This window comes from Hemitrygon akajei, chromosome 1, assembly GCF_048418815.1.
Source record: "Hemitrygon akajei chromosome 1, sHemAka1.3, whole genome shotgun sequence".
Lineage (NCBI taxonomy): Eukaryota > Metazoa > Chordata > Chondrichthyes > Myliobatiformes > Dasyatidae > Hemitrygon > Hemitrygon akajei.
This window is the reverse complement of record NC_133124.1, coordinates 67,322,056-67,334,729: the sequence shown is the minus strand read 5'-3', so window position 1 is coordinate 67,334,729 and position 12,674 is coordinate 67,322,056.

The window sequence follows — 12,674 nt, the reverse complement described above, 5'->3', positions numbered from 1 at the left end:
AGCATCCTTACTGTTGGGTGGCTGGATGGTGAGCGTCCTTACTGTTGGATGTCCTGGATGGTGAGCATCCTTACTGTTGGGTGACTGGATGGTGAGTGTGCTTACTGTTGGGTGGCTAGATGGTGAGCGTCCTTACTTTTGGGTGGCTGGATGGTGAGCGTCCTTACTGTTGGGTGGCTGGATGGTGAGCGTCCTTACTGTTGGATGCCTCGATGGTGAGCGTCCTTACTGTTGGGTGCCTGGATGGTGAGCATGCTTACTGTTGGGTGGATGGATTGTGAGCGTCCTTACTGTTGGCTGGCTGGAAGGTGAGCATCCTTACTGTTGGATGCCCTGGATGGTGAGCGTCCTTACTGTTGGGTGGCTGGATGGTGAGCATGCTTACTGTTGGGTGGCTGTTGTGTGAGCAACCCTACTGTTGGATACCCTGGATGGTGAGCGTCCTTACTTTTGGATGCCTCGATGGTGAGCGTCCTTACTGTTGGGTGGCTGGATGGTGAGCATGCTTACTGATGGGTGCATGGATGGTGAGCGTCCTTACTGTTGGCTGGCTGGATGGTGAGCATCCTTACTGTTGGATGCCCTGGATGGTGAGCGTATTTACTGTTGGCTGGATGGATGGTGAGCATGCTTACTGTTGGGTTGCTGTTGTTATCAACTTTACTGTTGGCTACCCTGGATGGTGAGCGTCCTTACTGTTGGGTGGCTAGATGGTGAGCATGCTTACTGTTGGGTGGCTGGATGGTGAGCAACCCTACTGTTGGATGCCCTGGATGGTGAGCAACCCTACTGTTGGATGCCCTGGATGTTGAGCATCCTTACTGTTGGATGCCCTGGATGATGAGCGTCCTTACTGTTGGGTGGCTGGATGGTGAGTATGCTTACTGTTGGGTGGCTGGAAGGTGAGCATGCTTTCCGTTGGGTGTCTGGATGGTGACCGTCCTTACTGTTGGGGGGCTGGACGGTGAGAGTCCTTACTGTTCTGTGGCTGGATAATGAGCGTCCTTACTGTTAGTTGGCCGGACGGTGAGCGTCCTTACTGTTGGGTGGCTGGATGGTGATCGTCCTTACGGTTGGATGGCTAGATGGTGAGAGTGTTTACTGTTGGATGGCTGGACTGTGAGCGTCCTTACAGTTGGGTGGCTGGATGGTGAGCGTCCTTACTGTTGGGTGGCTGGACGGTGAACGTCCTTACAGTTGGGTGCCTGGATGGTGAGTGTCCTTACTGTTGGATGCCCTGGATGGTGAGCGTCCTTACTGTTGGGAGGCTGGATGGTGCTTCCCTGGATGGTGAGCGTCCTTACTGTTGGATGCCTGGAAGTTGAGCATCCTTATTGTTGTGTGCCTGGATGGTGAGCATCCTTACTATTGGATGCCCTGGATGGTGAGCGTCCTTAATGTTGGGTGGCTGGATGGTGAGCATGCTTACCATTGGGTGTCTGGATGGTGAGCGTCCTTACTGTTGTGTGTCTGGATGGTGAGCATCCTTACTGTTGGGTGCCTGGATGGTGAGTGTCCTTACTGTTGGATGCCCTGGATGGTGATCGTCCTTACTGTTGGGTGGCTGGATGGTGATCATCCTTACTGTTGGGTGGCTGGATGGTTCTGCCCTGGATGGTGAGCGCCTTACTGTTGGGTGGCTGGATGGTGAGCATCCTTATAGTTGTGTGCCTGGATGGTGAGCTTCCTTACTATTGGATGCCCTGGATGGTGAGCGTCCTTAATGTTGTGTGGCTGGATGGTGATCATGCTTACAGTTGTGTGTCTGGATGGTGAGCGTCCTTAATGTTGTGTGTCTGGATGGTGAGCATCCTTACTGTTGGGTGTCTACATGGTGAGCGTCCTTACTGTTGGGTGGCTGGATGGTGATCGTCCTTACGGTTGGATGGCTAGATGTTGAGAGTGTTTTCTGTTGGATGGCTGGAATGTGAGCATCGTTACTTTTGGGTGGCTGGATAATGAGCGTCCTTACTGTTAGTTGGCCGGACGGTGAGCGTCCTTACTGTTGGGTGGCTGGACTGTGAGCGTCCTTGCATTTGTGTGGCTGGATGGTGAGAGTCCTCACAGTTGGATGCCCTGGATGGTGAGCGTCCTTACGGTTGGGTGGCTGGATGGTGAGCGTCCTTACAGTTGGATGCATGGATGGTACTACACTGGATAGTGAGAGTACTTTATGTTGGGTGACTGGATGGTGAGCATCCTTACTGTTGGGTGGCTGGATGGTGAGCGTCCTTACTGTTGGATGTCCTGGATGGTGAGCATCCTTACTGTTGGGTGACTGGATGGTGAGTGTGCTTACTGTTGGGTGGCTAGATGGTGAGCGTCCTTACCTTTGGGTGGCTGGATGGTGAGCGTCCTTACTGTTGGGTGGCTGGATGGTGAGCGTCCTTACTGTTGGATGCCTCGATGGTGAGCGTCCTTACTGTTGGGTGCCTGGATGGTGAGCATGCTTACTGTTGGGTGGATGGATTGTGAGCGTCCTTACTGTTGGCTGGCTGGAAGGTGAGCATCCTTACTGTTGGATGCCCTGGATGGTGAGCGTCCTTACTGTTGGGTGGCTGGATGGTGAGCATGCTTACTGTTGGGTGGCTGTTGTGTGAGCAACCCTACTGTTGGATACCCTGGATGGTGAGCGTCCTTACTTTTGGATGCCTCGATGGTGAGCGTCCTTACTGTTGGGTGGCTGGATGGTGAGCATGCTTACTGATGGGTGCATGGATGGTGAGCGACCTTACTGTTGGCTGGCTGGATGGTGAGCGTCCTTACTGTTGGGTGGCTGGATGGTGAGCATCCTTACTGTTGGATGCCCTGGATGGTGAGCGTATTTACTGTTGGCTGGATGGATGGTGAGCATGCTTACTGTTGGGTTGCTGTTGTTATCAACTTTACTGTTGGCTACCCTGGATGGTGAGCGTCCTTACTGTTGGGTGGCTAGATGTTGAGCATGCTTACTGTTGGGTGGCTGGATGGTGAGCAACCCTACTGTTGGATGCCCTGGATGGTGAGCAACCCTACTGTTGGATGCCCTGGATGTTGAGCATCCTTACTGTTGGATGCCCTGGATGATGAGCGTCCTTACTGTTGGGTGGCTGGATGGTGAGTATGCTTACTGTTGGGTGGCTGGATGGTGAGCATGCTTACTGTTGTGTGGCTGGATGGTGAGCATCCATACTGTTGGAAGCCATGGATGGTGATCGTCATATACTGATGGGTGGCTGGATGGTGCTTCCCTGGATGGTGTGCGTCCTTACTGTTGGGTGGCTGGATAATGAGCGTCCTTACTGTTGGGTGGCAGAACGGTGACAGTCCTTACTGTTGAGTGCCTGGATGGTGAGCATCATTACTGTTGGAAGCCCTGGATAGTGAGCATCTTTACTGTATGGTGGCTGGATGGTTAGCGTCCTTACTATTGGGTGCCTGGATGGTGAGCGTCTTTACTGTTGGATGCCCTGGATGGTGAGCGTCCTTACTGTTGGGTGGCTGGATGGTGAGCGTCCTTACTGTTGGGTGGCTGGACGGTGAGCGTCCTTACTGTTGGGTGCCTGGATGGTGAGTGTCCTTACTGTTGGATGCCCTGGATGGTGAGTGTCCTTACTGTTGGGTGGCTGGATGGTGATACTCCTTATGTTGGGTGGCTGGATGGTGCTGCCCTGGATGGTGAGCGTCCTTACTGTTGGGTGGCTAGATGGTGAGAATCCTTACTGTTGGATGCCTGGAAGTTGAGCATGCTTATTGTTGTGTGCCTGGATGGTGAGCATCCTTACTATTGGATGCCCTGCATGGTGAGCGTCCTTAATGTTGGGTGGCTGGATGGTGAGCATGCTTACTGTTGGGTGTCTGGAAGGTGAGCGTCCTTACTGTTGTGTGTCTGGATGGTGAGCATCCTTACTGTTGGGTGTCTACATGGTGAGCGTCCTTACTGTTGGGTGGCTGAATGGTGAGCATCCTTACTGTTGGGTGGCTGGATGGTGAGAGTCCTTACTGTTGGGTGGCTGGATTGTGAGCGTCCTTACTGTTGGCTGGCTGGCTGGTGAGCATACTTACTGTTGGATGCCGTGGATGGTGATCATCCTTACTGTTGGGTGGCTGGATGGTGAGCATCCTTACTGTTGGGTGGCTGGATTGTGAGTGTCCTTACTGTTGGGTGGCAGGATGGTGAGCGTCATTACTGTTGGAAGCTCTGGATAGTGAGCATCTTTACTGTATGGTGGCTGGATGGTGATCGTCCTTACTATTGGGTGCCTGGATGGTGAGCGTCCTTACTGTTGGATGCCCTGGATGGTGAGCGTCCTTACAGTTGGGTGGCTGGATGGTGAGCGTCCTTACTGTTGGGTGGCTGGACGGTGAGCGTCCTTACAGTTGGGTGCCTGGATGGTGAGTGTCCTTACTGTTGGATGCCCTGGATGGTGAGCGTCCTTACTGTTGGGAGGCTGGATGGTGCTTCCCTGGATGGTGAGCGTCCTTACTGTTGGATGCCTGGAAGTTGAGCATCCTTATTGTTGTGTGCCTGGATGGTGAGCATCCTTACTATTGGATGCCCTGGATGGTGAGCGTCCTTAATGTTGGGTGGCTGGATGGTGAGCATGCTTACCATTGGGTGTCTGGATGGTGAGCGTCCTTACTGTTGTGTGTCTGGATGGTGAGCATCCTTACTGTTGGGTGCCTGGATGGTGAGTGTCCTTACTGTTGGATGCCCTGGATGGTGATCGTCCTTACTGTTGGGTGGCTGGATGGTGATCATCCTTACTGTTGGGTGGCTGGATGGTTCTGCCCTGGATGGTGAGCGCCTTACTGTTGGGTGGCTGGATGGTGAGCATCCTTATAGTTGTGTGCCTGGATGGTGAGCTTCCTTACTATTGGATGCCCTGGATGGTGAGCGTCCTTAATGTTGTGTGGCTGGATGGTGATCATGCTTCCAGTTGGGTGTCTGGATGGTGAGCGTCCTTAATGTTGTGTGTCTGGATGGTGAGCATCCTTACTGTTGGGTGTCTACATGGTGAGCGTCCTTACTGTTGGGTGGCTGGATAGTGAGCGTCCTGACTGTTAGTTGGCCGGACGGTGAGCGTCCTTACTGTTGGGTGGCTGGATGGTGATCGTCCTTACGGTTGGATGGCTAGATGTTGAGAGTGTTTTCTGTTGGATGGCTGGAATGTGAGCATCGTTACTTTTGGGTGGCTGGATAATGAGCGTCCTTACTGTTAGTTGGCCGGACGGTGAGCGTCCTTACTGTTGGGTGGCTGGACTGTGAGCGTCCTTGCATTTGTGTGTCTGGATGGTGAGAGTCCTTACAGTTGGATGCCCTGGATGGTGAGCGTCCTTACGGTTGGGTGGCTGGATGGTGAGCGTCCTTACAGTTGGATGCCTGGATGGTACTACACTGGATAGTGAGAGTACTTTATGTTGGGTGACTGGATGGTGAGCATCCTTACTGTTGGGTGGCTGGATGGTGAGCGTCCTTACTGTTGGATGTCCTGGATGGTGAGCATCCTTACTGTTGGGTGACTGGATGGTGAGTGTGCTTACTGTTGGGTGGCTAGATGGTGAGCGTCCTTACTTTTGGGTGGCTGGATGGTGAGCGTCCTTACTGTTGGGTGGCTGGATGGTGAGCGTCCTTACTGTTGGATGCCTCGATGGTGAGCGTCCTTACTGTTGGGTGCCTGGATGGTGAGCATGCTTACTGTTGGGTGGATGGATTGTGAGCGTCCTTACTGTTGGCTGGCTGGAAGGTGAGCATCCTTACTGTTGGATGCCCTGGATGGTGAGCGTCCTTACTGTTGGGTGGCTGGATGGTGAGCATGCTTACTGTTGGGTGGCTGTTGTGTGAGCAACCCTACTGTTGGATACCCTGGATGGTGAGCGTCCTTACTTTTGGATGCCTCGATGGTGAGCGTCCTTACTGTTGGGTGGCTGGATGGTGAGCATGCTTACTGATGGGTGCATGGATGGTGAGCGTCCTTACTGTTGGCTGGCTGGATGGTGAGCATCCTTACTGTTGGATGCCCTGGATGGTGAGCGTATTTACTGTTGGCTGGATGGATGGTGAGCATGCTTACTGTTGGGTTGCTGTTGTTATCAACTTTACTGTTGGCTACCCTGGATGGTGAGCGTCCTTACTGTTGGGTGGCTAGATGGTGAGCATGCTTACTGTTGGGTGGCTGGATGGTGAGCAACCCTACTGTTGGATGCCCTGGATGGTGAGCAACCCTACTGTTGGATGCCCTGGATGTTGAGCATCCTTACTGTTGGATGCCCTGGATGATGAGCGTCCTTACTGTTGGGTGGCTGGATGGTGAGTATGCTTACTGTTGGGTGGCTGGAAGGTGAGCATGCTTTCCGTTGGGTGTCTGGATGGTGACCGTCCTTACTGTTGGGGGGCTGGACGGTGAGAGTCCTTACTGTTCTGTGGCTGGATAATGAGCGTCCTTACTGTTAGTTGGCCGGACGGTGAGCGTCCTTACTGTTGGGTGGCTGGATGGTGATCGTCCTTACGGTTGGATGGCTAGATGGTGAGAGTGTTTACTGTTGGATGGCTGGACTGTGAGCGTCCTTACAGTTGGGTGGCTGGATGGTGAGCGTCCTTACTGTTGGGTGGCTGGACGGTGAACGTCCTTACAGTTGGGTGCCTGGATGGTGAGTGTCCTTACTGTTGGATGCCCTGGATGGTGAGCGTCCTTACTGTTGGGAGGCTGGATGGTGCTTCCCTGGATGGTGAGCGTCCTTACTGTTGGATGCCTGGAAGTTGAGCATCCTTATTGTTGTGTGCCTGGATGGTGAGCATCCTTACTATTGGATGCCCTGGATGGTGAGCGTCCTTAATGTTGGGTGGCTGGATGGTGAGCATGCTTACCATTGGGTGTCTGGATGGTGAGCGTCCTTACTGTTGTGTGTCTGGATGGTGAGCATCCTTACTGTTGGGTGCCTGGATGGTGAGTGTCCTTACTGTTGGATGCCCTGGATGGTGATCGTCCTTACTGTTGGGTGGCTGGATGGTGATCATCCTTACTGTTGGGTGGCTGGATGGTTCTGCCCTGGATGGTGAGCGCCTTACTGTTGGGTGGCTGGATGGTGAGCATCCTTATAGTTGTGTGCCTGGATGGTGAGCTTCCTTACTATTGGATGCCCTGGATGGTGAGCGTCCTTAATGTTGTGTGGCTGGATGGTGATCATGCTTACAGTTGTGTGTCTGGATGGTGAGCGTCCTTAATGTTGTGTGTCTGGATGGTGAGCATCCTTACTGTTGGGTGTCTACATGGTGAGCGTCCTTACTGTTGGGTGGCTGGATGGTGATCGTCCTTACGGTTGGATGGCTAGATGTTGAGAGTGTTTTCTGTTGGATGGCTGGAATGTGAGCATCGTTACTTTTGGGTGGCTGGATAATGAGCGTCCTTACTGTTAGTTGGCCGGACGGTGAGCGTCCTTACTGTTGGGTGGCTGGACTGTGAGCGTCCTTGCATTTGTGTGGCTGGATGGTGAGAGTCCTCACAGTTGGATGCCCTGGATGGTGAGCGTCCTTACGGTTGGGTGGCTGGATGGTGAGCGTCCTTACAGTTGGATGCATGGATGGTACTACACTGGATAGTGAGAGTACTTTATGTTGGGTGACTGGATGGTGAGCATCCTTACTGTTGGGTGGCTGGATGGTGAGCGTCCTTACTGTTGGATGTCCTGGATGGTGAGCATCCTTACTGTTGGGTGACTGGATGGTGAGTGTGCTTACTGTTGGGTGGCTAGATGGTGAGCGTCCTTACCTTTGGGTGGCTGGATGGTGAGCGTCCTTACTGTTGGGTGGCTGGATGGTGAGCGTCCTTACTGTTGGATGCCTCGATGGTGAGCGTCCTTACTGTTGGGTGCCTGGATGGTGAGCATGCTTACTGTTGGGTGGATGGATTGTGAGCGTCCTTACTGTTGGCTGGCTGGAAGGTGAGCATCCTTACTGTTGGATGCCCTGGATGGTGAGCGTCCTTACTGTTGGGTGGCTGGATGGTGAGCATGCTTACTGTTGGGTGGCTGTTGTGTGAGCAACCCTACTGTTGGATACCCTGGATGGTGAGCGTCCTTACTTTTGGATGCCTCGATGGTGAGCGTCCTTACTGTTGGGTGGCTGGATGGTGAGCATGCTTACTGATGGGTGCATGGATGGTGAGCGACCTTACTGTTGGCTGGCTGGATGGTGAGCGTCCTTACTGTTGGGTGGCTGGATGGTGAGCATCCTTACTGTTGGATGCCCTGGATGGTGAGCGTATTTACTGTTGGCTGGATGGATGGTGAGCATGCTTACTGTTGGGTTGCTGTTGTTATCAACTTTACTGTTGGCTACCCTGGATGGTGAGCGTCCTTACTGTTGGGTGGCTAGATGTTGAGCATGCTTACTGTTGGGTGGCTGGATGGTGAGCAACCCTACTGTTGGATGCCCTGGATGGTGAGCAACCCTACTGTTGGATGCCCTGGATGTTGAGCATCCTTACTGTTGGATGCCCTGGATGATGAGCGTCCTTACTGTTGGGTGGCTGGATGGTGAGTATGCTTACTGTTGGGTGGCTGGAAGGTGAGCATGCTTTCCGTTGGGTGTCTGGATGGTGACCGTCCTTACTATTGGATGCCCTGGATGGTGAGCGTCCTTAATGTTGTGTGGCTGGATGGTGATCATGCTTACAGTTGGGTGTCTGGATGGTGAGCGTCCTTAATGTTGTGTGTCTGGATGGTGAGCATCCTTACTGTTGGGTGTCTACATGGTGAGCGTCCTTACTGTTGGGTGGCTGGATGGTGATCGTCCTTACGGTTGGATGGCTAGATGTTGAGAGTGTTTTCTGTTGGATGGCTGGAATGTGAGCATCGTTACTTTTGGGTGGCTGGATAATGAGCGTCCTTACTGTTAGTTGGCCGGACGGTGAGCGTCCTTACTGTTGGGTGGCTGGACTGTGAGCGTCCTTGCATTTGTGTGGCTGGATGGTGAGAGTCCTTACAGTTGGATGCCCTGGATGGTGAGCGTCCTTACGGTTGGGTGGCTGGATGGTGAGCGTCCTTACAGTTGGATGCATGGATGGTACTACACTGGATAGTGAGAGTACTTTATGTTGGGTGACTGGATGGTGAGCATCCTTACTGTTGGGTGGCTGGATGGTGAGCGTCCTTACTGTTGGATGTCCTGGATGGTGAGCATCCTTACTGTTGGGTGACTGGATGGTGAGTGTGCTTACTGTTGGGTGGCTAGATGGTGAGCGTCCTTACCTTTGGGTGGCTGGATGGTGAGCGTCCTTACTGTTGGGTGGCTGGATGGTGAGCGTCCTTACTGTTGGATGCCTCGATGGTGAGCGTCCTTACTGTTGGGTGCCTGGATGGTGAGCATGCTTACTGTTGGGTGGATGGATTGTGAGCGTCCTTACTGTTGGCTGGCTGGAAGGTGAGCATCCTTACTGTTGGATGCCCTGGATGGTGAGCGTCCTTACTGTTGGGTGGCTGGATGGTGAGCATGCTTACTGTTGGGTGGCTGTTGTGTGAGCAACCCTACTGTTGGATACCCTGGATGGTGAGCGTCCTTACTTTTGGATGCCTCGATGGTGAGCGTCCTTACTGTTGGGTGGCTGGATGGTGAGCATGCTTACTGATGGGTGCATGGATGGTGAGCGACCTTACTGTTGGCTGGCTGGATGGTGAGCGTCCTTACTGTTGGGTGGCTGGATGGTGAGCATCCTTACTGTTGGATGCCCTGGATGGTGAGCGTATTTACTGTTGGCTGGATGGATGGTGAGCATGCTTACTGTTGGGTTGCTGTTGTTATCAACTTTACTGTTGGCTACCCTGGATGGTGAGCGTCCTTACTGTTGGGTGGCTAGATGTTGAGCATGCTTACTGTTGGGTGGCTGGATGGTGAGCAACCCTACTGTTGGATGCCCTGGATGGTGAGCAACCCTACTGTTGGATGCCCTGGATGTTGAGCATCCTTACTGTTGGATGCCCTGGATGATGAGCGTCCTTACTGTTGGGTGGCTGGATGGTGAGTATGCTTACTGTTGGGTGGCTGGAAGGTGAGCATGCTTTCCGTTGGGTGTCTGGATGGTGACCGTCCTTACTGTTGGGGGGCTGGACGGTGAGAGTCCTTACTGTTCTGTGGCTGGATAATGAGCGTCCTTACTGTTAGTTGGCCGGACGGTGAGCGTCCTTACTGTTGGGTGGCTGGATGGTGATCGTCCTTACGGTTGGATGGCTAGATGGTGAGAGTGTTTACTGTTGGATGGCTGGACTGTGAGCGTCCTTACTTTTGGTTGGCTGGATGGTGAGAGTCCTTACTGTTGGTTGGCTGGAAGGTGAGCATCCTTACTGTTGGATGCCCTGGATGGTGAGCGTCCTTACTGTTGGCTGGCTGGATGGTGAGCATCATTACTGTTGGGTGGCTGGATGGTGAGCATGCTTACTGTTGGGTGGCTGGATGGTGCTTCCCTCGATGGTGTGCGTCCTTACTGTTGGGTGGCAGAACGGTGACAGTTCTTACTGTTGAGTGCCTGGATGGTGATCGTCCTTACTGTTGGGTGGCTGGATGGTGCTGCCCTGAATGGTGAGCGTCCTTACTGTTGGGTGGCTGGATGGTGAGCATCCTTACTGTTGGGTGGCTGGATGGTGAGAGTCCTTACTGTTGGGTGGCTGGATGGTGAGCATCTTTACTGTTGGGTGGCTGGATGGTGAGAGTCCTTACTGTTGGATGCCTGGACGGTACTACCCTGGATAGTGAGCGTCCTTTCTGTTGGTTGGCAGGATGGTGAGCATCCTTACTGTTGGGTGGCTGGATGATGAGCATCCTTACTGTTGGATGCCCTGGATGGTGAGCATCCTTACTGTTTGGTGGCTGGATGGTGAGAGTCCTTACTATTGGGTGGCTGGATGGTGAGCGTCCTTCCTGTTGGTTGGCTGGATGGTGAGCGTCCTTACTGTTGGATGCCTCGATGGTGAGCGTCCTTACTGTTAGTTGGCCGGACGGTGAGCGTCCTTACTGTTGGGTGGCTGGACTGTGAGCGTCCTTGCATTTGGGTGGCTGGATGGTGAGAGTCCTTACAGTTGGATGCCCTGGATGGTGAGCGTCCTTACTGTTGGGTGGCTGGATGGTGAGCGTCCTTACAGTTGGATGCCTGGATGGTACTACACTGGATAGTGAGAGTCCTTTATGTTGGGTGGCTGGATGGTGAGCGTCCTTACTGTTGGATGTCCTGGATGGTGAGCATCCTTACTGTTGGGTGACTGGATGGTGAGTGTGCTTACTGTTGGGTGGCTAGATGGTGAGCGTCCTTACTTTTGGGTGGCTGGATGGTGAGCGTCCTTACTGTTGGGTGGCTGGATGGTGAGCGTCCTTACTGTTGGATCCTCGATGGTGAGCGTCCTTACTGTTGGGTGGCTGGATGGTGAGCATGCTTACTGTTGGGTGGATGGATTGTGAGCGTCCTTACTGTTGGCTGGCTGGAAGGTGAGCATCCTTACTGTTGGATGCCCTGGATGGTGAGCGTCCTTACTGTTGGGTGGCTGGATGGTGAGCATGCTTACTGTTGGGTGGCTGTTGTGTGAGCAACCCTACTGTTGGATACCCTGGATGGTGAGCGTCCTTACTTTTGGATGCCTCGATGGTGAGCGTCCTTACTGTTGGGTGGCTGGATGGTGAGCATGCTTACTGATGGGTGCATGGATGGTGAGCGTCCTTACTGTTGGCTGGCTGGATGGTGAGCGTCCTTACTGTTGGGTGGCTGGATGGTGAGCATCCTTACTGTTGTGTGTCTGGATGGTGAGCATCCTTACTGTTGGGTGTCTACATGGTGAGCGTCCTTACTGTTGGGTGGCTGAATGGTGAGCATCCTTACTGTTGGGTGGCTGGATGGAGAGAGTCCTTACTGTTGGGTGGCTGGATTGTGAGCGTCCTTACTGTTGGCTGGCTGGCTGGTGAGCATACTTACTGTTGGATGCCGTGGATGGTGATCATCCTTACTGTTGGGTGGCTGGATGGTGAGCATCCTTACTGTTGGGTGGCTGGATTGTGAGTGTCCTTACTGTTGGGTGGCAGGATGGTGAGCGTCATTACTGTTGGAAGCTCTGGATAGTGAGCATCTTTACTGTATGGTGGCTGGATGGTGATCGTCCTTACTATTGGGTGCCTGGATGGTGAGCGTCCTTACTGTTGGATGCCCTGGATGGTGAGCGTCCTTACAGTTGGGTGGCTGGATGGTGAGCGTCCTTACTGTTGGGTGGCTGGACGGTGAGCGTCCTTACAGTTGGGTGCCTGGATGGTGAGTGTCCTTACTGTTGGATGCCCTGGATGGTGAGCGTCCTTACTGTTGGGAGGCTGGATGGTGCTTCCCTGGATGGTGAGCGTCCTTACTGTTGGATGCCTGGAAGTTGAGCATCCTTATTGTTGTGTGCCTGGATGGTGAGCATCCTTACTATTGGATGCCCTGGATGGTGAGCGTCCTTAATGTTGGGTGGCTGGATGGTGTGCATGCTTACCATTGGGTGTCTGGATGGTGAGCGTCCTTACTGTTGTGTGTCTGGATGGTGAGCATCCTTACTGTTGGGTGCCTGGATGGTGAGTGTCCTTACTGTTGGATGCCCTGGATGGTGATCGTCCTTACTGTTGGGTGGCTGGATGGTGATCATCCTTACTGTTGGGTGGCTGGATGGTTCTGCCCTGGATGGTGAGC